This window comes from Podarcis pityusensis (assembly GCF_964106645.2).
Source record: "Podarcis pityusensis genome assembly, chromosome: 14".
Classification (NCBI taxonomy): Eukaryota; Metazoa; Chordata; class Lepidosauria; order Squamata; family Lacertidae; genus Podarcis; species Podarcis pityusensis.
The window spans coordinates 17,156,959-17,180,796 of NC_138039.1; the positions used below are offsets into that span (position 1 = coordinate 17,156,959).

At 43.1% G+C, this 23,838-nt stretch overlaps 1 protein-coding gene across 1 annotated transcript in view; it reads right to left on the reverse strand.

Moving 5' to 3' along the window:
• The window catches only part of NTN3 (netrin 3), a 114,626-nt gene extending 90,788 nt beyond the window's left edge, over window positions 1–23,838 (reverse strand). Inside the window, exon 1 of the mRNA XM_080981976.1 lies at window positions 23,791–23,838. The gene's annotated coding sequence lies outside the window, so the exon portion shown is untranslated. The remainder of the gene's footprint in view (window positions 1–23,790) is intronic.

Here is a 23,838-nt window from a genome sequence, read left to right on the forward strand (position 1 = left end):
TAACTCCAAAAATATACATTTCCTTGAAATCCACCCTGCGTCTACAATCTGGCATCACAGATGTTTATATTTGCATTGCTGCACAGTTCTTCACAGCTGAAATACTTATTTAAAAAAAACAACACCAATGTTGCAAAGTGCCAAACGTGTTCCAAGCAAGGCAGATTGTACAAAAGGTACACTTGGCAAGCAAATTCCAGTGCCGAGTACAGATTCTTCAGACACCAGCAACAAGCTGGGAGCGGTAGCTAATACCTCAGAAGACTGATTCAGGATTCAAGATGACATTAAAAGATTGGAGGACTGGGCTCAAACCAACAAAATGAATTTCAGTAGGGACAAATGTAAGGCTCTGCACTTGGGCAGGAATAATTAGGTGCACAAATATAGGATGAAAGACATCTGGCTTGACAGCAACACATGTTAAAAGGATCTAGGGGTTCTTAGTGGTCCATAAGTTTAATATGAGTCAACAGTGTGATCCAGCAGCAAAAATAAATAAACAGCTGAAGCAATTCCAGGCTGCATCAACAGATCAGGGGAAGAAATAGTACTACTCTATTCTGCCTTGGTCAGACTACATCTGAAGTACTGTGTTCAGTTCTGGGTACCACAGTTTAAGAAGGATATTGACAAGCTGGAATGTGTGCAGAGGAGGGCAACCAAGATGATCAGGGGTCTGGGAACAAAGCCTTATGGGGAACAGTTGAGGGAGTTGGGTATGTTTAGCCTGCAGAAAAGAACACTGAGAGGCAATATGATAACCACCTTAATGTTGTCACACAGATGATGGAGCAAGCTTGTTTTCTGCTGATCCAGAGGGCAGGACCTGGACTAATAGATTCAATTCACAGGAAAGGAGATTCTGACGAAACATTAGGAAGAACTTTCTGGCAGGAAGACAGTGGAACGGACTGTCTCAGAAGGTGTTGGACTCTCCTTCATTTTTTAAACAGAGATTGGATGGTTACTTGAAAGGGATTCTTTAGTTATAATCCTACCATTGCAGGGGGCTGGGCTGTATCTTCCAATGCTACAGTTCTATGATTCTATAAGCAATCCGGACCTGTGGTGAGAAAATAGCTATTCTTCGAACAGCTACTGCTGCTAAGAGGCCAAGATGAATTCTCAATCAACCAGCATTCTTCTTTCAAAAAAAGAAAAATGGAGGTGTTTTTTTTTTTTATCCCAAGCTGTAGAAAAGAGTTTGTGGCTGATTATTAATAAAAGATGACAACCCGGACAATAACAGAACTGTTAAGTGATACCAGCCTAGAGAGATTCCAGATGGAGAAGGCCACTGGGTGACCTCTATGCATCCCAAGTGGATCAGAATTACGCCCTACAACATCATTTCTAATGCTCTCCGAGTGCAATAGCCACGGCCATCCCCTTTCCTTCCTAGTCAGCTGGGGAGGAAAGTTCAGTTTCCTGTATATTTTCACATTTACCTCTCCCTCCCTGTGTCTCTCTTGGGAGACTCTTTGCCTTATTTGGAAATGACAGAGGAGGAGGAAAAAATCTGGCATCTCCTCTGGCAATGCACCCCTGCTCATCTCTCTCTCCTCCCCCCAGCCCCCTCACAAGTGCAACAGATTAATTTCCAAGAAACACTGCTCGATAGATGCGAACTTGCTCTGCATGGTGGCAGAATTAAATTTACAAAGAGAACTAAAACATGGCACTGCGTAGCTGGAAGCCAACTCCTGTCTATCCCAACGGGCTCAGCGATTGCCAGAGATGCACTTAACCATCATTTCAAATACTCTGCTGGGGCAGCAAACATGAGAACTGAAGAGCAGCTGGACGAAGGATGATGAGAAGAGCCTGAGGTCTGTAATGGAGAATTAAGAGATGCCTTTGTGTGTATTATGAAGTCTGGTGGGCATGGCGTAATCGTATACATTACACTGAGTGACCTGAAGATGCTCTTGCCTACAACTACCCCCAGGCTGTTTACACACCATACATCTAAAGCACATCTCCCCAACGCCAAAGAACCGGGAACTGTAGTTTACACCCTCACAAAGCTGCAATTCCCAACACCCTTAGCAAATTATTTTGTCTAGTTCTACCAAAATGTACTACCAAATGATTAAGGTACTAACAAAATGATTAAGGTTTTAAATGATAATTTTAGGTTATATTTTAGTGATCAAGATTTATTTATTTATTTTTAACTGCCGCTGTATCTGAATTGTCTCTGTTGTACACAATTGCAATTCAATGTATCCCTGTTGTGTTTTATGATTTCCCTGATATTGTAAATGACCCGGAACTGGTCTGTGACCGTAATAATAAAATTCAATTCAATTCTGTCTAGTTCTCTTTTGAAGTGATCCAAGTTGGCAGCCAAATACTCTCTTGTTGGATAACAAGAGCAAAACGAAGAGCTGCAATGCTAGAGGCAGACTCTGTGTGCAGGGCAGAGAAGATGCACAGATTCCACCTTCCCCTCTTTACCAGATCCAGGGGCAGAGTTAGAGGCAAGTAACTTAGACAGATGCTGGGGGAGTGGAACACTTAGAGAGGGTGTATCTACTGTCACAGGATATCTATTTAACTCTTTATCTGTTTATTCCTTCTATTTATCAGTTGCTCAATAACAACCATGCTCCTGGAGGGGGGAAGGGGGGGAGAGAATGCTAAAAGATGCTTTTAAGACCACAAAATTCACATAAAGTTCTAAAGAGCAGCACTTTCACTAAAAAAAGAATCCTTATAAATCACAGGAATAAAAAAAATCATGGCAAGCAGCAATTAATACCAGACCTGACAAGTTCCACAGGATTAAGCAATTTCATTAAAACACAGCAGTCATACATAGAGTTTAAGACGCTTGTGTGAAAATTAAAAAGTCTCATGCCTGGTGCTGAAAATATATTAATGTAGGCGCCCAGAAAGCATCTCTGGAGAGGGCAGTTGACAATGGAGGGGCTGCTACTAACAAGTCCCTGTCTCTTGTGGCCACCTGCCAAATCTCAGCTGGAAAAGGCACTCAGAGAAAGGCCTGCATTTATAATCTCTGGACCTGGGAATTGTCCATTTCAGGGGCTGGGATCCTTTTTCAGCCTAAGGGCCACATAACTTTCTGGGCAACTTTCTGGGGGCCACCTGTCAGTAGTGGTTGGGGGCAGATGCAAAAGTGGTAAGAGCAGTGGATAGGAAGTTTACCTTTGTACAGTTGGCAAGTTTCTGCACATATTCATACACATACAACTCTCAATCTTCCAAGCAATAAGTTTTCCAGCCAGGCAAAAACAGTCAGGGTACAAAGCAGGGACAGTGATAGATGTGGCCTGGGGAGTGTTTTGAGGGCCACATTCATCCCCTAGGCCTGAGGTCACCCCCCCCCCATGCACCTGATCTATCTGCTCAACAGCGGAAGCAAATAGTACTAATGGTTTGTTTTCACTTGAAAAATAGACTGCGTACTTTTCCCTTTAATATGTAGGGAAATTATTTACATAATTAGCGCCCATCTTGAAAACAGTGTGCATGCAACTGACCGCTATTGCAATGAGATCTGAACATGCAGATTTCTCCTCTAATTTAACAGGGATAGATCATGCATTCAAGTCAGGGAATGAGCTGAATAGGTAATCAGAAGGCAAGGTATTCAAAACTGAACGAATGGTGATGTTCTTCCCCTAAAGCACCATTCGGTTCCTGTCCCAGGTAAACCAGTGCCCTTTAGTCTGCCTTTGGGAGCAATTTTCAAGATGTCTTTTGAAACAAATTTAGAGCATGAGCATGCACTCCTCTCCCCCTTTCTTCTATAACCATAAATGTCATGGAATGCATTTGATTTGCAGCTATTCTACACCAGAGGCAACCAGGTCCATGGTGAAATTAAATATTATAGTAAACATTCTTGAGTTTTAAAAGCCCGAGTCTGCAAATGGAATACTTACAAGGAAGCCAGCTGCCCTGAACACAGTGGGACTTACTTCTAAGCAAGCATGCACGGGATTGCACTGTTAAATCCCTAGAGAGCTGAACAGTGCAAGTATAAATATAGTTACTGCAAGGAAGATATACACTCGAACTCTTAAAATAGTCACCACCGTTCCATGAGGCTATTTCAGAGTTGGGATTGCAGGGCTTCTCCATCAGCTCTGCGGAAACATCCCCTTCCTCAGGTACTTCCCCCCAACTAGCAGCAGAGATGCCACCAGGCCCATAGCAGAGGGAGAGGTGGGGCAGGAGAGACTTTACATTGGCTCAGCTGAGAAACCAGCACCTCTTTGGCTCCTCCTCTCATTAGTTTCAGTGGGTCTATATTGAACAGGACTAGCATGGGATACAGTCCAGAGGTTTCAGTATTATTATTATTATTATTATTTATTATTTATACCCCACCCATCTGGCTGGGCTTCCCCAGCCACTCTGGCTACACTAGAAAGGACCTTATTATTATTATTCAAATATATATCCTCCCCCCATGTGTCAGGAACATGCCCAGTAGAGAGGAATCTCCAGAGGTGGAGGAATTGGCTGCACCTGAGTCTCCACCTCCCGAGGTGGAGGAATTGGCTACACCTGAGTTGCCAAGAAGTAGGAGCAGAGTCACCAAGAAGCGATTAGAGCAGAGGTGGGCCAGCAGGCGGGGGAGGACGTGGCGTATATCTGGCCTTGAGAGGGGTCAGAAGCCAGAGGAGTCAACTGACTCTGACAGCGAAGGATGAGTTGTGGAAGCCTGGACTGCTGTAAGCCTGTTATTGAGAAATAAACCTCAGCTACTTAAACTGCCAGTGTTCCGTGTCTTGTGTGGGAGAAGCCCTAAACCTGACACCATGGCAGCAAACACACAAATTCTAAAGGAATTAAAGCATCTAAAAACAATTCCAGTATGGATGCAGACTGAGAAATATCTCTCCTAGCACAAGGTTCCAGCTGCAACACCAAAAACCTTCTTGTTTCCTCTGCTGGAACTGTAGTTCAATTGTGGCTCCTTTACATGAGGACTGGGGAATGCTGAGGCCCTCCAGATGTTGCTGAACTACAGCTCCCGATATTAGGCTGTACTGGCTGGGGCAGATGGGAACATCTGAGACAACCCAAGGTTCACATGTCCTGCTTTACATTTTGATCCAGCTGGGGAATGTTTCTACTGTCATCTAACAATTTGCCAAGACCAAAAAAACAAAAATCAGCTGTGGACATGGATAAAACATTCCATGTGTCGCTGGGGGAAAAGGAAAGAAAAAGCACGCACACAACATGGACAAACAGCTAAAAGCAAACTGTGTGGTAGAGAGGGGGGACCCACAAGGCAAGCCATAGAAATGAGTCTAAAGAGGGCACTATTCAGTATGCAGAAGGCCCCAGTTTCAGGTCCCTGGCACTGGCAGTGAAATGCATCTCAGAAAGTCAGGAAATATCCCTGCCTGAGACCATGGAGAGCTACTGCCCATCAGAGTAGCCAATCAGGCTAGATATATAAGGCAACTTCACCCGTTGCGTGACAGCAATTCAGGAAACACATAACACACATACACCAAAGACTCAAAGTCCAGAGCAGAGATGGGGAGCCCTCCAGTTGCCAGACTCCAACTCCCAGCAGGCTTAGCAGCATGGCCAATCTTTAGGGATGGTCGGGGGTTCAGCAATATCTGGAAGCTCCACAGATCCCCCCTCCCTGGCCTAGAGGAGAAAGCTAAGCAGAAATGTGGGTATGAAATAGACATGCAGCACCCATGGTTCTTAAGCCAAAACACAGTCAGGTAACTTTAAAGCCATCGATTCCCCGTTAGAGATAACTGGATTGTGGATTTTTTAAAAATCCAGTCCAGTGTTCTAACCACTGCACTATGCTGCCTGTCAGGCCCTTGTTCTGGGGCAGAACTGTAGCCGTTGCCCAACTGCCCCGGGGGAAGCCACTCGTTGCGATGGAGTTGGACTCAAGGCCATACAGTGACCCAACTGCTTGCAACGCTGATTCTAATAAGGAAAGGGCAGATGTGTTCTGCATGACTTGCCACCGAATCTTTGCTTGTACCACTTTGGCTAAAGCATGAGCCTTGAAAATCTGCCTATTGTATTGATGTAACTTCAACCCAGAGCCTGACCCTATTGTCTTAGAACCTGACTTAAATTAACATCATCCGCTGCCCACCCTCAGTGGGGAGAGAAATTAGCATCTTCTGAAAAAGAGGCCAGATTTCTTGACTTACAAAACACAATGGAAAGAAATCAGAATCAGCACAAAGGCGTTGGAGAGAGAAAAAGCTGCATCAGAAAGGGCTGTCAATGCTCAGTCCACTTGCCATTCTGTGCTTTATCTTGGAAGGAGCAACTTTTTCTTCCTTAAAGCCACAATTCAGCTCCCATTCATTCAGCAGGGTTCATCCTCGCCAAGGAATCAAGCCTTTAGCTGCGTGCTTCTGTAACAGCAGCAGCAACACAGGCAGGCAGGCACAAACCCACAGCACTCATCTGCTGCAAACCACAATAGCTGTCATGAATCCGGGGCCTACTGACTCAAGTTTTGCTCACCAGAATGGAAGGCAAAAACACCTCCATATATGGTTCAGTGTGAAATGATTTATCTGCCCTTAATGCTTATGGGGACCCACCACTGTGCTGCTGAGACTATTTGACTTTTGACGCCCCGTTTATTGCATCTGCTCCTTTGGGCACAATCCTTGTTTACTCAGGTCACCCAATCCACAATCCAGTTTTTCTGCTGGAGAGCTCAGGAATTAAGGTGGTTTGTTAAAGCTGGAAAAGGAGATGAGTGCTGGTATTCGGCTAGTTAAAGAAGAAAGAAGAACAGTTTGGTCAATTAAGAGCATAATAACAGCCCTGTTGGATCAGGCCAATGCTCAGTGTAGTCCAGCATCTTGTTCTCATAGCAGCTAGCCAGGTGAGCCTGTGGGAAACTTGCAAGCAGAATCCATGCACAAGTGCACCCTCCCTTCCTGCGGTTTCCAGCAACTCGTACTCAGAAGCCTCTGACTGTGGAGGCAGAGAACAGCCTCCACCATGGCTAGTAGCCATTGATAGACGTATCCTTCAGGAATTCATCTAATCCTATTTCAAAGCCATTCCAGTTGGTGACAATTACTGCCTCCTGAAGGGGTGAGATCACTGGTCAAATCTTGTCCAATGGCATACCCTCCAAACTTTTACTGTACTATACATAGGAAAACAGGCAGATGGATGCAGCATTCATCTCCTATCACACACACACCATATGCTCAACCTACTCTTGTACCACTTTCACAGTCATGGTGTGTCCCCCAAAGAATCTGGGAACTGTAGTTTGTTAAGGATGCTGGGAATTGTAGTTCTGCAATCCCTCTCTGCACCCTTAACAAAACACAGGTGCCAGGATTCTTTGGGGAGAAGCCATGACTGTTAAAGTGGTGTAAAGGTAAAGGACCCCTAACAGTTAAGTCCAGTTGCAAATGACTCTGGGGTTGCGGCGCTCATCTTGCTTTAGTGGCCGAGGGAGCCGACGTTTGTCCGCAGACAGTTTTTCCGGGTCATGTGGCCAGCATGACTAAGCCACTTCTGGCGAAACCAGAGCAGAACACAGAAACACTGTTTACCTTCCCGCCGGAGCAGTACCCATTTATCTACTTGCACTTTGACGTGCTTTCAAACTGCTAGGTTGGCTCCTGCTGGGACCGAGCAGCAGGAGCTCACCCCGTCGTGGGGATTCGAACCGCCAACCTTCCAATCAGCAAGCCCAAGGCTCAGTAGTTTACACCACAGCGCCACATGTATGGCATGGATGGGATCTTATTCTCATGCCAAGGATCACTTCCCAGTCCCCATCCCCTCCAGAATTACGCATTACCCTGCGTCATGTGCTATTCATTTACACTGCAGACATAAAAGTCAAAAAGCTGTTAGTTCTTTTGGGGTAAAGGTGTGATAGGAAAACATCGTTCTTCTGCAAGAGGTGTGGGGAACTCCAGATGTTGCTCAGCTAAGCATGGGCGATGGCCAGGGCTGATGGGAATTCTAGTTCAGCAACATCAGGAGGGCCAAGGGATCCCTATCCTGTCCTACAATAGGCACCAACAACTAGCGTGACAGGACCTATTTTCTGTCTAGGGCTCAGTTCCCTTGGGGGGAATCTGTTGGGAATCCGTTGGGGTGCATGGGGCCAAAGGCAAAAGCTTAGCAGCCCTCCTTCTCTTCCTCTCTCTGCCTTCCAGCCCCCCCCCAACGTCACCCTCCTTTTTCTTTCTGATCATTTCCAAAAGTCCTGTTTATTGAGCATTTATCTTGATTTGTTTGCACAAATATCACATTCACCCAATACATTCAAAGCACATGCCTTCCCCCAAGGAATCCTGGGAGCTGCAGGATTCTTAAGGGCTCTTGGAACTGTGTGTCTGTGAGGGCAAACTACAGTTCCCATTCTTTTTGGGAAGCCATGTATTTTTAAATGTGCTTTAAGCATATGGTGTATGGATGTGACCTTTGTGCAAACAAATTAGGGGGAGGTTAAACGGTGTCAGCCATTTACAGAGCATCCATTATGATCTGGTCTGTGGGGAAGTTGTATGACATTGCATCAAAAAAATTATTAGCCCACACTTTCCAGTGCATTTTGCTATCACTTTGCTTATCACAAAAAGTACAAGTATGGGAGCAAAGTAGGGGGGAGGGTTGTGCAAGAGCACCAAATCAGCTTCAAGTGCATGAAAAGAATTTGCTGGTATAGGCCTGAATCCTACCTGAAATTAGTCAGTATTTCATATATTAAAAAAGGAACAATTGGACCTAATTTGTTTACAAGAAACACATATAACAAGATTACACAGGAAATTGTTGATAAATAAAAGACTTGGTCAGGAATTTATTTCGTCAGATAAAGTTAAAAAGAGAGGGGTTGTGATCTACGCAAAAGACAATTTATCACCAAAATTTGTTTTTAAAGATGACCAAGGAAGATTTGTGGCAATTGAAATTCAAACACAAGGAGAAAAATTTTTGATTGTAGGAGTTTACGCACCAAATGACGGGAAATCTGATTTTTTTAAGAAGTTGCATGAGACCTTGATGGACCATATGGATCACAACATGATTTTGATGGGAGATATGAATGGAGTGGTATCTACTTATATGGACAAGGCACAAAGACAGGTAGTCACCAAAGATGGTAGACTACCGAAAACCTTTTTTGATATGACAGACAACTTGGATTTAGTGGATATTTGGAGAATTAGAAACCCCTTGGTTAAAGAGGGAACTTTCTTTTCTGAAGCCAAAATGACTTGGACAAGAATTGACCAAATCTGGATAACTAGAGGAATGGCACCAAAGACAAGAAAGGTGGAAATCTGCCCGAAAATTTGCTCCGACCACAATGCTGTTAAGATGGAAATGAGACTAACACCAACTGGCTCCTTCAGATGGAAGATGAATGACACCTTATTTAGAGATGAAGAATTTCTTAAGAAGGCCCAAAAAACTCTAAGAGATTACTTCGAGATAAATCTTAGTTCCAACGTGGAGAAAAGAGTAATCTGGGATGCAAGTAAAGCGGTTATGAGAGGGTTCTTAATACAACAGAATGCGATAAAGAAAAGAACTCAAAATGAGAAGAAGGATAAAATTATGAACAAAATGAATGAATGTGAAAAAAGACTGAGAGTAAATCCCAAATCTCAAGAGATTCTGAGAGAGTTAAAGTTATATCAAGTACAATATATGAAAATAATGAATCAGGAAATAGAATGGAAAATTAAACAAATGAGACAAAAGACTTTTGAATCGGCCAATAAATGTGGTAAATTGTTGGCATGGCAAATGAAAAAGAGACAAAAACTAAATACGATTACGAATTTAGAAGTGGAAGGAAGGGATATACAGAACCCTGCGGAGATTAGAAGGTGTTTCCAGAAGTATTTTAAAAGTCTATATACTCAAGGGCCAGTGAAAGAAACAGATCTAGACCAATTTTTGAAAACAAATGGACTACAAAAAATATCTCAAGAAAATAGACTAATTTTGAATGACAGAATAACTGAACAGGAAATAGAAGGTGCCATTCAAAACATGCAACTGGGTAAATCTCCAGGACCAGATGGCTTGACCTCTAGATACTACAGATCTTTAAAAGAATGGTTAATTCAACCATTGAAAGAGGTCTGCAACGAAATAATGGAGGGGAAGAGGGCACCAGAGTCGTGGAAAGAAGCATATATTACACTTGTACCAAAAACAGAGACTGAAAAGACACAACTTAAGAACTACCACCCTATATCATTACTTAATGTGGATTACAAAATTTTTGCAGATATTTTGGCGAAGAGATTTAAAAAAGTGTTGATGGAAGAGATTCATAAAGACCAAGTGGGCTTTCTCCCGGGAAGACATTTGTCTGACAATTTGAGGAATATAATTGATATTTTGGAAAAATTAGAAGTGAATATAAACACTAAAGCAGTGTTGATATTTGTAGACGCGGAGAAAGCCTTTGACAATATTTCTTGGAATTTTATGAAGAAGAATCTACAGGGTATGGGGGTAGGCCAAGGTTTTGAGAATGGTATAAGTGCAATTTATTCAGAACAAAAGGCTAAACTAATTGTAAATAATGTTGTGACGGAAGAACTTAAAATTGAAAAAGGGACACGACAAGGTTGCCCAATTTCCCCACTTCTTTTTATTTCGGTCCTGGAGGTTCTGCTGAATATGATTAGAAGGGACCAGATGGTTAAAGGTATACAGGTCGGAACTAAACACTATAAATTGAGAGCATTTGCAGATGACTAAGTATTGACGTTACAGGAGCCAGAATCTAGTACTAAAAGGGTTTTAGAACTGATTCAAGAATTTGGTCAAGTGGCAGGATTTAAATTGAACAAGTCAAAAACCAAGGTTCTAGAGAAAAATTTAACACCGTTTGAAAGAGAGAGGTTTCAGAATGAGACAGGTTTAACAGTGGTTAAGAAAGTTAAATACCTGGGGATTAACATGACAGCAAAAAATGGGAATTTATTTAAAGATAACTATGAAAAATGTTGGTCAGAAGTGAAAAAAGATTTAGAAATTTGGTCAAATTTGAAGCTTTCACTGCTAGGCCGCATTGCAGCGATAAAAATGAATGTATTGCCTAGAATGTTGTTTTTGTTTCAAACTTTGCAGATCGTGGACAAAATGGATTGTTTCAAGAGGTGGCAGAAAGATATTTCTAAATTTGCCTGGCAGGGCAAGAAACCCAGAATAAAATTTAAAATACTAACGGATGCAAAGGAAAGAGGTGGATTTGCCCTGCCAGACCTCAAACTGTACTATGAATCAGCAGCTTTTTGCTGGTTGAAAGAATGGCTACTTCTTGAAAACACCGACATTTTGGACCTAGAAGGTTTTAATAATGTATTTGGATGGCATGCATATTTATGGTATGATAAGGTCATAGCACATAAAGCATTTAAAAACCACATTGTCAGGAAAGCGCTGTTTAATGTTTGGATAAAATATAAGGATTTGCTAGAAAATAAAACCCCAAGGTGGCTGTCACCAATGGAAGCGAAGGCCTTGAAAAAGGTCAATATGGAGGTCAAATGGCCGAAATATTGGGAAATTTTGGAACAAGACGGAGATAGACTGAAATTGCAGAGTTTTGAAAAATTAAAAAACAAAGTGCGAGACTGGCTTCATTATTATCAGATAATGGAGGTATTTAAATTGGACAGGAAAATTGGCTTCCAGGTGGAAAGATCCAAATTAGAAACAGAATTGTTAGAACCCAAGACTAAGAATTTGTCAAGAATGTATAACTTGCTGCTGAAATGGAATACTCAAGATGAAACGGTAAAATCGGCTATGATTAAATGGGCTCAGGACGTTGGACATAACATTATGTTTGCTGACTGGGAACAGTTATGGACCACAGGTATGAAATTTACGGCGTGTAATGCCTTAAGAGAGAATATCATGAAAATGATATACAGGTGGTACATAACCCCAGTCAAGCTTGCGAAAATCTATCACTTGCCCGATAACAAATGTTGGAAATGTAAAGAAACTGAAGGTACATTTTTTCACCTTTGGTGGACGTGCCCAAAGATTAAGGCTTTCTGGGAAATGATATATAATGAATTAAAAAAGGTATTTAAGTATACCTTCCCTAAGAAACCAGAGGCCTTTCTCCTGGGCATAGTCGGCCAAATGGTGTTAAAAAAGGATAGAACTTTCTTTATGTATGCAACAACAGCAGCAAGAATACTCATCGCAAAGTATTGGAAAACACAAGAACTTCCCACGCTGGAGGAATGGCAGATGAAACTTATGGACTATATGGAATTGGCGGAAATGACTGGTAGAATCCGCGACCAGGGAGAAGAGTCGATGGAGGAAGACTGGAAGAAATTTAAAGACTATCTTCAGAAACATTGCAAAATTAAGGAATGTTAAAGGGATGTTGGACTGAAAGTAAGTGGTTTCCAGCTGCACAAGTTAAAGTTAATGATAGATCAAGATTAAAGATCAAGATTAAAGATGTTTAAAGAAATGGAAATTTGATATTAAAAGGGAAAATTTTAAAGTTATATGACATTAAGATCAAGGATTAGGTTTAAAAAAGTTGAAGTTATATATTTTAACATTTTTTTAAGTTAAAGATTGGGATTAAAAAAGTGGAAAAGAAACTGCTGGACAAATAATGCAGATTGGAATACAAAAGAGGGAGGTATGAGGAAGTCTAGAAAATAAGTATTTTAAATTTGGAAATGGAAAAGAGAGTTTGTTTTTAATTGTTAAGCTTTGTGTTTTTTATTGTTGAGTTTTGTACTGTTTTTTGTGTGTGTTGTTTTCTTTTTCTTTTGTTGTTTAAAACTTTAATAAAAAATTTAAAAAAAATATAAAAATGAATCCTACCTGAAATTAGCAGCAGTCTGAAAGCACCCTCTTCCTCTTTCAGCTGCCCACTTTCCAGCCATTTCCTCTCTCCTTGTCACCCGCAGAAAATTAAATCAAGGGCCGCTTGAAATTAGGCTGTGGGCTCATTGAGCTTAGTATATGTGTCCCACCACAAACTGAACAGATGAGGCAGTAGTTCTGGCTCCTAGATGCTTTTGGTTACCATTATAATTCACCCCCAATACACACAAACACACACACTGAAGCTGGCTTATGTAGAATTTGAGACCTGGTATCTAAATTTAGTAAAACTTGTTAGTAACATCTCTTGTATTTCATGTCGTGCAGCTAAACCTACATTTATGCAGAGTCAGTGATTTGGGGTAGAAAATTTTCCAAGGAAGCTTGTCAAGAAATGGAAAACTTTTTCACTAGGGAATTTCCCCCATTTGAGAAGTGCATTATTTCATAAGATTAGTTAGTAACCTAATGAAGGATTACAAGTCAAAATGGGCAACGGGAATAGAAACCATACCAGTCAAATAAAAAATCAAAGTTGTAATTGGTTTTCACGTGGGTTTTTTTCACGTGGTTATTCCGAAGGGAAACATTTATTTATAGACTTCACCCTTCAGGCATGCTAAAAATTAGTATGTTTAACAGTTGTCACTGGATTCAATTTATTTCTTAAATTCCAAATAACTGTGAGGGAAGTCTGTGCTATTGAGTTGTCACATCTCAAAATATTTAAAAAGATTCCAAGAAAAACAATTTACAACTTAAGTCTGAATTTGTCTGAATACAATGTTTAAAATCGCACTCATCCACTCTTCCATTCTGAACAGAGTAATTGAGTGCAACAGTTGCTGATGTAGGTGCCTTTTCCCCATGGATTCTGAGGGGAGTGCACTCACTATACTGTTTTGTGCTCCTCTCTTTTTTTCTGCCATTTTTGTTGTGGCAGCCATTTTGTCTTACATCACACCCCGTGGCAGCCATTTTGAGACTGGTGCCCACGGAACTCTCTCAACATTCCAAATGTGCCCACTGGCCCAGAAAGGTTGGTAACCCCTGGTATGGAACATTGAAATGACACAGTTCCTGCCAAAATGATGGACATTCTTGCTGCAACTCCACATGGCAATATGGGAGGGTGGGGGCAGTTTCATATAAATGTATGCCGCCTCCCTAAACCTGTGCTCTCTCTGTTTTAGCAATGCATAAATAGTCACCATATCATGCAGGAAGCAAGCCGAGAGAGGTCTTGCAGGAAGTGAGTTCCACAATCTGTAGCACGGACTACACCAAGTACAAGAAGACCCACGCACGGGAGGAATATGGAACAGGATCTCTCCCAAATATGACTGCACACAGGCAGGTTCATATGGGAGCCCTTCAGATATCCATTTCCCAAACTATTTAGGACTCCTCCAGATAACCTGTTTTCATTGCGCATCCATCCCAATTTCCTTGCATGAAGCTTCTACAGTGGTTAGACTGTTACTGAGTATTCAATAAGCTTCACCCTGATTTGTTTGCAGGGTGTTTACGTGCCTTCTCGATAATCATTTATTCAGGTCTCTTACTTCTCAGTGCATTTCTCACTTTCCTAACCACAAAAGTCCACTTTTTAAAAGTGGATTTGTTGAGCTAGGGCAATATATTTCACAGAGAAGCCTTTGGGCCACCAGATGTTGCTGAACGACAAAACCCATCATCCCTGACCAGGCTTGCTGGGGCTGATGGGAGTTGTCGTTCAACAACATCTAGAGTAACAAAAGTTCCTCACACGTGGGCTACGGTGACAGAGTAATCCACTTTAACTGTGCAAACATTTCAGGCAGCCGTTGCACAGGTGCAGATGACAGCCTTAGTGCAGATAAACAACTCAGGCAATGGCCATTGAGTGAAGACATGCCCACCTCTTCTCTGGTGTGCATGGCAATGTAAGAAAGCAGCTTGAAACACAGAGCAGGTGGGGAGGAACAATTTTGCTGTGTTTTAAGCCACTACTGCATCTGTACCCTCAGACAGCAAGCAAGGAAGCTTTCCTTTCTCTTGATCACCTGCATTAGCCTAGAAATGATGAAGGGTGCAATGCAGGATGTGGCTTTTCAAAAGAGGATGTTTTTCAGATCTAAGCCCTGCTGCAGTTTGCGGACCGAGGTGCTTAGGAGTCCAACGGCAGCCCACCGAGACACTTGGCGATTAGGTACCTTTAAGAAACCTGGTCTGGAATGGCACATCCACCCCAGCCGTAAGCCCTTTATTAACATTTAATAGCATCCAACTTGTTGCTTTACAGGACCTTAATCCCTGCCTAGGCATCCTAAACCCCTTCACACATTCCTGCTGCATTGTCTGGCTGCCTCACATGTTCTGGGGAATAGCACTTGGTATGCAAAGAGCTTTATTACCACTGATCTGATTCCACATGGCGTGGCTGCATGTGAGGTTTGTTGTGGGGGGTGTCTTGTTTTAAACACAGCCCTACAGAACTCCTGTAGTGGTTTGCCCTACCGTCCCAGTCTTGGAACAAAGCAATCTGCTTTATAACAAAGTCCTTAGTGCTGTTTTGTAAATCGTGGGGATAGGGTTTGTTTGTTTGTTTGTTTGTTTGTTTGTTTGTTTGTTTGTTTGTTTGTTTGTTTGTTTTGAAGAGGAACAGGATTAATGTTTTGCAAGTTTTCAAAAAGGGCATGCAGCAAACCTTATTTGCAGAACACAGCAGCACTGAGCTGGTAGACAGAGACAAATGCTCATATGATGCAGTCCAGTTCTTGGCAATGGATACCACTTAAACTATACTGCTAAGCTTTATGTTGTGTCTGAATGCCAGCCAAGACTGTAATATCCAGAATATATTTCACAGAGAAATCATGCACTTTTTTTACACCCCCCCCCCCCAAAAAAAATCAACTTTGGCAGAGAGATTTGTTAAGTGCTGCAGAATCTGGGAATGGTCCCTTATCCACAAAATTCTACAGTTTTTTGGGGGGAGCAAAGGACAAAATATCTCTGAGCACATACAGAGTGCCTTCCTATCCCACACCATGCAACTAGCAGCCACCGCCTCAGGCATTTTAATAGCAGAGATGGGGAAACCTCTGGTCTTCCACATGTTACAGGACTCCAACTCTCATTGGCTGGGCCTTATGGAGCTAGAGTTTTTAATTTTATTTATGATTTCTGTAAACTTATCAACATGTTGATTTTTAAAAAATGTATGCTGCTCTGAAGTCCTCCCTGATGAACAGCAGGATCCCAAAACACCAAATGAGCAAATAAAAACTATCTGGTGCACCATAGGTTCTACATTTGTTGATTCACCAAACCTGTGACTCTCCAGATGTTGGTGAACTACAACACCCATCATTACTGCCCATTGGCCATGTTGACTGTTCAGCCATATCTGGAAGGACACAGGTTAGTCATTGGGCTTCCAGGTATGACCGTGAAATTCCCTAATGGGACTGCCCCCTCCTTGTGCCCCCACCCCATCCCACCTAGCAAGTCTATTGACTTTAAGTCTAATCTTAAAGTCTATTGACTCCCTCTGTTCTATAAAAGCAGCACTACAGGAAAACCTCAAATCCCAAATCTGCCTGCAAACCTCCTTGAACCACCCACTTAACAGGTGCAGTCCCTGGGTGGACCTCTGTGTGTCCACCAACATCACACCTGACACATACCTGAGCAGTCCTATTATCTGGGGATGCCCAGGACACAATGTGGATTTCTGTGTTTAAAGGGCTGTCACACGGATGATGGAGCAAACTTGTTTTCTGCCACTTCCTCACATACATACATACATACATACATACATAATTTTATTTTTATCCAACCTTTCCACAGTTCAAACCATGCTGAAGGCGGTTTGCAACATGAAAAATGCACATAACTGCAACATAACAAAAGTAGTCATAAACTATATATAAAACATTGTTAAAAAAAAGTAGCACCAAACTGAACAATAGCCGCATAAATCACAATATCTAAAATAAAGATTAAAAAAAAGCAGCAATAACCCCCCAAGAAAAACCTAAGAGCTTGTTCAGCAGCCTCAATTTTTGTAGCTGGAGTCAGTCAGGGCCCCATCCTCCCAGGCTTGCCTCCCTCGTGCCAAGGATGCATATGTCTCATGGACTTTGCATCTGCTAACAGTTCTCAAACAGACTGTTTGACTTGACTAGCAGTGCCTGCATATCATCATCACAATGATGTCCTCAGGTCTCCTCAGTCTCCCACAGCTTTGCTTAGTAACTCACCTGTCCCTACCCAGCTATTTCCATGTGCAAAACATCCCTCCCGTGCCCAGAGCTTTATTAATTACAAAGTTCAGTCCTTTCCACATAGGGATGAGAAAGTCTGTCAGTTTCGGTTTCTTGGTTTTCTAATCTCCAAGCACATTCTCTGCATTTCCACATCAGTTTGCGATTTATTTTCTTCATGAAAATGAATCAGCATTGCAGTACAAATTTCTCCTAGTGCCCTTATATTCCTATGCTGTCTTACCTAATATACACACTTTTTTGCAAAGCAGTTTCCCCTAATACAAGGCATTATGCTATGTTCTTTTCTCCAATAGAATGCAGTTTTATGCACACTTGACCCTACTACGTGGATTTTCGTGCCCACTACTTGGCTGGAGAATGGCGTTGCAAGGTTTGGAGAAGTACGAATTTTGAAGGATAGCTGTGGTTCAGTTCACATAATGTTTCAGAATGTGCAGGTTAAGTAGGTTCGCCTTTCAATGTGAACTAAACCAGATTTATCCCCCATCCCTAACCCCCACCCCACTGGATCCAGTTTCTGAAGTACTAGTTAAGACTAAAGCATCTCTGAGCGCCAACAGAGTGTTTTTAAGCCTAACACCATGCAATTACAACCAGCCTCAGAAAGCCCATTGGCTCCCTCTGTTTTAAGAAAGACATATTGCAGGGAAACAGCCAATCTCAAATCAGCCAGTGAACTGACTACCTGTTTAGCAGGAGCAATGCCTTTGTTGACATTCACATGCCAGCTCCTGCACGGTGTCCACAAAAATTGCACCAAACACGTCTGCAGGCTGTACACAACTGCATCCTTATACTGAGTCAGGCCATTGGTCCATCTAGCTCAGTAGTGTCTACACTGACTGGCAGTGGATTTTTCCAGGGCTTTAAGCAAGAAGAGTCTTTTCCCAACCTAACTCAGAGATGCCCAGAATTGAGTTTGGGACCATCTGCATGCAAAGCATGTGCTCTACCATTGAGCTACAGCCCTTTCCCCTAAGTGCTTATCTTTGTCAGATGAATCAGCACCTGGATTAGTGCCAGGGGGCCTTTTCCATCCACTTATCTCGCTTCCAGATGCAAGGACAACTGCAACAGATGCTAGCTCAGGTGGTGGATGCATCGCCAAGGGCTCGCTTGCCTCTCACAGGGACAAAGTAGATATTACTTTAATTGCATGGCTGGCAGCTACATCTGGGTTTTGTTTTTGTTTTTTAAACCCAGATGTGTTACTAAAAGGTGTTGGTACTAGTATATAAAGCCCTTAATAGCGTGGGACCAGTTTAGTTGCAAGATTGCCTTACCCCATACACGGCCACTCAACCACTTCAATCTGCAGAGCTGGCACCGTTACAAGTTTCACATGATCCTTGTTCTGTACTGTTCTCTTAGTGTTGGTAGAACCCACACTTTGTAACTCCTTGCCTATTGACATCAGCTGCCTTTGCTGCACTCTTCTCAGCACCTGCTTAAAACACTTTTGTTTAGGCAACCCTATCCTGAGATGTGGAATTTGACATGTGTTTTTAGCTTTCTGTTAATTTAAATGATCTTTTGAATGTTTTAAAATATAGACAACTCCCCGTTTGTGCGGGGGTTGCATTCCAGGTCATTGCACATGTCAGCGGTCACATGTAAGCCCATTCTGATCCGTCCCCTTCCGGGGCCACAAACGGCACGCATATCAGCGGTTGCACATCAATGGACACACGCAAAATTGTCACTGCCTGCACCTGTTTTTACTGTGTTTAAGTGATCTCTCTCACACACGCATATAACCACGTAGAGGTTTCATTGCAATCATGCAGTATATTAATTTTGTTAAATAAAATAAAATGCATATTTTTATTTTTTTTAAAATAGTACTAGGTACAGAAGACCATAATCTTCCCCAGGACCACAGATCATGGGGAAAGAAGTTGGAGTCCAACACCATCTGAAGGACCGCAGATTTCTCACCCTGGCTGCAAAATGTCCACCTTAAAATTTAAATGTGTGAAGATTTTACTCTCTATTTCAATAACCATTGTTTGTTCACACTATTAGGAAGCGGACAGCTCTCTGTCCCTGAATATTCCCAGTCCTAACTGGAGATCATGCTTGGTAGCTCTTCCACAGAACGACAGACCTTCCCCAAAGGGTCCATTTTCTCATTTCGGAGCACCCCCTTTTGCATCTCACAACATCTCCCGCTCTCCAAACTGTTAACACATTTCAGAATTGGGGAGAGAGTTCAGCACTCCCTGGCAAATCCGAGAGCGTCACTTCTCAAATGAGGCAAACGGGTTGTGATGAGCCTTCCCAATAAAGTGTTTGGGAATAAGCAATGAAATCAGTCTGCAATAATAAATGTGAGAAACACATGGTAAGAAGAGGGGTGATTATGTTCAACTGGTACTTGCTGCCAGCAGGCACACAACACAAATTATCCCAAAAGGTGGCATTGCAGTATCAGAAGCTGGAGCTCAGCTTCAGTCTGCTTCAGCAGGGACCCTGAGAACCTAACAAGAGCCAAAGGCCCACCTAATCCATAGGAAACACAGGAAGCTGCCTAATACCAAGTCATACCACTGGTCCATCTCACTCAGTGTCATCTACATTGACTTGCAGCAGCTCTCCAGGGTTTCAGGCAGGGACCTCTTGTCTCCCAGCCCGACCCAGAGATGGTGGGGATTGAACCTGTAACCTTGTGCATGGAAGACGGATGTGCTACCATTGAGCCATGGCCCTATCCCCTCTCACAGTGGCCAACCAGACTGGAGAAGCTCCATCTGAAGGGACCTTGTAAAAGGACTGCTATTTTGGGCAGGTGGAGTTGAGGCTTCCTAGGATGCCATCTGCTCTCATCTAGACAACCTGCCCCTAAGCCCACGTGTTTGAGGATAGGTTTCTTGTTCATGGGAGAAATGCACTCTGCACATGTTCAGAAGTACCTCAGTTAGTACATCGGTAGCCCCAGGGCTGAACCCTGGCTTACATTAAACCTTGCTGACTGCATTTTGAGGCAGGCAGGGACAAGCTCCAGTCTCCAAAGCAGCGCAAGCCCATTTGGCGATGTCTAGCAAGGGATGCTGGTGGCGCTGTGGGTTAAACCACAGAGCCTAGGACTTGCCGATCAGAAGGTCGGGGTTCGAATCCCCGTGACGGGGTGAGCTCCTGTTGTTATGTCCTGCCAACCAGCAGTTCGAAAGCACGTCAAAGTGCAAGTAGATAAATAGGGACCGCTCCGGTGGGAAGGCAAACAGCGTCTCCGTGTGCTGCTCTGGTTCACCAGAAGCAGCGTAGTCATGCTGGCCACATGACCCGGAAGATGTCTGCGGACAAAAGCCTGCTCCCTCGGCCTATAGAGCGAGATGAGCGCGCAACCCCAGAGTTGGTCACGACTGGACCTAATGGTCAGGGGTCCCTTTACCTTTACCTTTGGCAAGGGAATGGGGAACGTTTGGACCAGCAGAATGATGAGGCTGAGTTCTGGGGAGTCAGATCTAAAACCCTTCCCTGCCACAAGGAGACATGAGGTGGAGCAATGTATTAGCTCCTTTGTGTTGTCGTGCACCAGCACACCTCCGCTGCAAGCTTTTTCTCATTTTCTCATCCCAGCACAAGTTTCCAGGAACTCTGCAAGACTTCCTTCCTTTGCTCTGCCTGCAGAACGTATGGCTTTCCTCTTCCCATAATAAAGGCAAAACATTTTTGTTTTAGGGGCAGGGTTTGTGCCTTTGTCTTTTTCTCTTCAGCTGAGCCAAATCTGCTAACATCTGGCTATCTTTATACTTTGATAAGTACAGTAAGTTTTTAATTTTCATCTGCTGAATGCTGGCGGGTGGATGGGTATGGATTCATAAAGAAAGATGGGGTAACAGGGAGGAACATGTGCCGAGAGGATCTTCATTAATGATCCATCCTTTGCAGTTCTGAAAAATGCACCAGGGCTCTTTTTCAAAAAGAGGCCTGTGAGGGGTGTGGCCTGGGGTAAGAGGGTGTGGCTTGGGGGAATACCAAGGGCCAGGCAGACGGGACTGGAGGGCTGCATTTGGCTCCCATTCCTGACCTAACCGCACCATGCTTCACCTCTTCCTCCATGGTTTAGAAGTTAGAGCTCAAAACTGGGCAACTCATCTCCCATGCATGTGAATGCAAATACATGCACACTCAAGAACATTAAGATGCCACATATCTTGGGTTGTGGCCAACTAGGTAAAGGTAAAGGGACCCCTGACCATTAGGTCCAGTCGTGGCCGACTCTGGGGTTGCGGCGCTCATCTCGCTTTAGTGGCCGAGGGAGCTGGCGTACAGCTTCCAGGTCATGCGGCCAGCATGACTAAGCCGCTTCTGATGAACCAGAGCAGTGCAGTTCATTACTCTAAAGAATGATACTCAGAATGAAATGCAAAATAATAAATAAAGTGAATGCAGCTGCATTGGCCCAGAAGACAAAAAGACCAAAACCAACGATTGAGTAATACCTTTAATCAGACCAACCGAAATGTCATGAAATAGCAAGCACATGCTCTCCAGAATTCTGCATAAGGTTTTCACCCCAGACACAATTTCAGAATAACATATGAATCTGAGCGCACTACAATCACAGAGAGAAAAAACAGAGCCTCTTCACAAAACACTTCATTTGTAGAATTCACTACCACAGAATGTTGTGGCAGCAATTGACTTAGAGTGCTTTGGAAGGCAGCAAATTCATGGTCCACCCAAAAAACAAAACTATTAACCATGATGGCTATATGGAACTTCCATTATCAGAGGTAGTCTCTCTGTGAATACCGGATGGTAAGAAACAAAGGAGGGACAGTTTTTCGATGTCCTTCTTAGTAGCTTCTCAGAGTCCTCTGACTGGACACTCTGGCCAATGGGATGCTGAATGGCATGAATTCTTGGTTTAGCCCAGGAAGGCTCTTCTTATGTTCCTTTTTCAAAGAATGGCAGTAATTTTTTTAAAAATGAAGTCTTACATATGCCAGAACAGCAGATACTCTATTTGGGATGGGTGTGTGTGTGCACACATAGCTTCAGATGATGCCTTAACTCTTACAAAGAAAAGAAATAATTCTGCCAGCTTTCTGGTGCCAAAACACACATGCTAGCAGTTGCTTATTAAATCAGCACTTCACTTCATCTGGGAACAGTTTTAGAGAGGAGAAATCTCTAAAGCGTTAAGCAGCAGAGGGAAGTGGGTGGGTGGGGGGCAACAAATCCAGTAGCCACTGGCAAAAAAAACACAACTCCCTCCCTCCCACACATACTTTGAGATGCACACCCCAGACATTGGGATCTGAATGCAGAGGGTGAGACGGACATCCCTTAAAGGGCTGCTTGACCCACCTGCTTCAGGTTGAACTGGAGTTCACCCAGTCGATACAGAAGAAAGCTGGGAAGTAGACAGTCTCTGCAGAGTGGTGGATAACGAAATTACAGCTGAAGCACCAGAATGCCAGGCAGCCAAAGAAAAAAAAGCTCCAAAGTGACTATTCTCTGGGAAATATATGGGATGGGTATTGTTCGGAGCAAAAGGGTACCTCTTAGGCACCATCTACCAACAATGTCTCCAGGAGAAATTGATGGAGCTCGCACAAAAAACCCACAAGCCCTCTCACCCAAGCCTTTATCCCTGATGTGTGGTGTCAGGGATGGGCTTTTCAAAGGACATCTGGCAACCCTGCAGAAATCCCACTTTGCAAACACAAAGTCAAAATTGCCATGTGCATGCGCAGCAGCATAGATTTTGAAGGTACCTCAGGGGTCATTTAGGCTGACCCCTTGCCTGTGCAGGAAAGTTGTTGATGCTACAACAACCCTGATAGGCAGCTATCCAATCTCTGCTTAAAAAGAAAAAGTTCTAAGGAAAGAGTCTGCCACCTTCTTATACACAATCTTGCAACACATCTGTCCCAGGATTCTGTCTCTAATGTCCATGTAAAATTATGCCCTGCTCAGTCACAAGGTCTAACCAACTCCTGTACCGTCTTACAGCTGTTGAAAGCCAGAACATGCATTCTCTTCCCACCTGCCTTCCTGGACCCATTATTCTGAACACACCCACCTCTTCTTCCACTTCTCTCCCTCATCTCCTGAAGTTTATTCCAGAATGAACCAGCCGATCTTCCTACAGCCATGTTTAAAGACCCCCCTGGCTCTCCCTTATATAAAAACTGTCCATCAAACTGAGCAGCGGGACAGTTATTTTAGTCGACAAATTGCTTAAAGGTGCCAATTTGTTATATAATACTAACTTTCTCACACACGCCATAGGGACCAAGAGTTAGTGCAGGATTTATCAAATGGAAAGGGTTTTAAAAGTTCTGTCCCTCGATTGAAATTCCAAGAAGAAGCTCTGAAAGGATTAAACAGGAAATAAAAAGGAAAGGTGGAAGGGGAGGGGGAGAGAGAAAAATAGATGGAAAGAAAAATAAAAAGTCCCATTAAATACTATTTACCTTGGACAGGGCCTGAATTAGCAGAGGGTGTGTGTAAAAGCCGATTCTTAATCTATTCAGTAAGCAAAAATGGAAAGAGAGATTTTCTCCCCCACTTCCAAATACAAATAGGCAAGAAAGAAAGAAAGAAAGAAAGAAAGAAAGAAAGAAAGAAAGAAAGAAAGAAAATATTTTCTTGCCTTTTAAAAAACAATAAACATTTAGCACTGCAGGGCGGGTGGGGAGGGAGAACAACTTACTGCGACGAGAACAGGTAGAAAGTTCCACTCCAACGCCCAGCGGAGAGA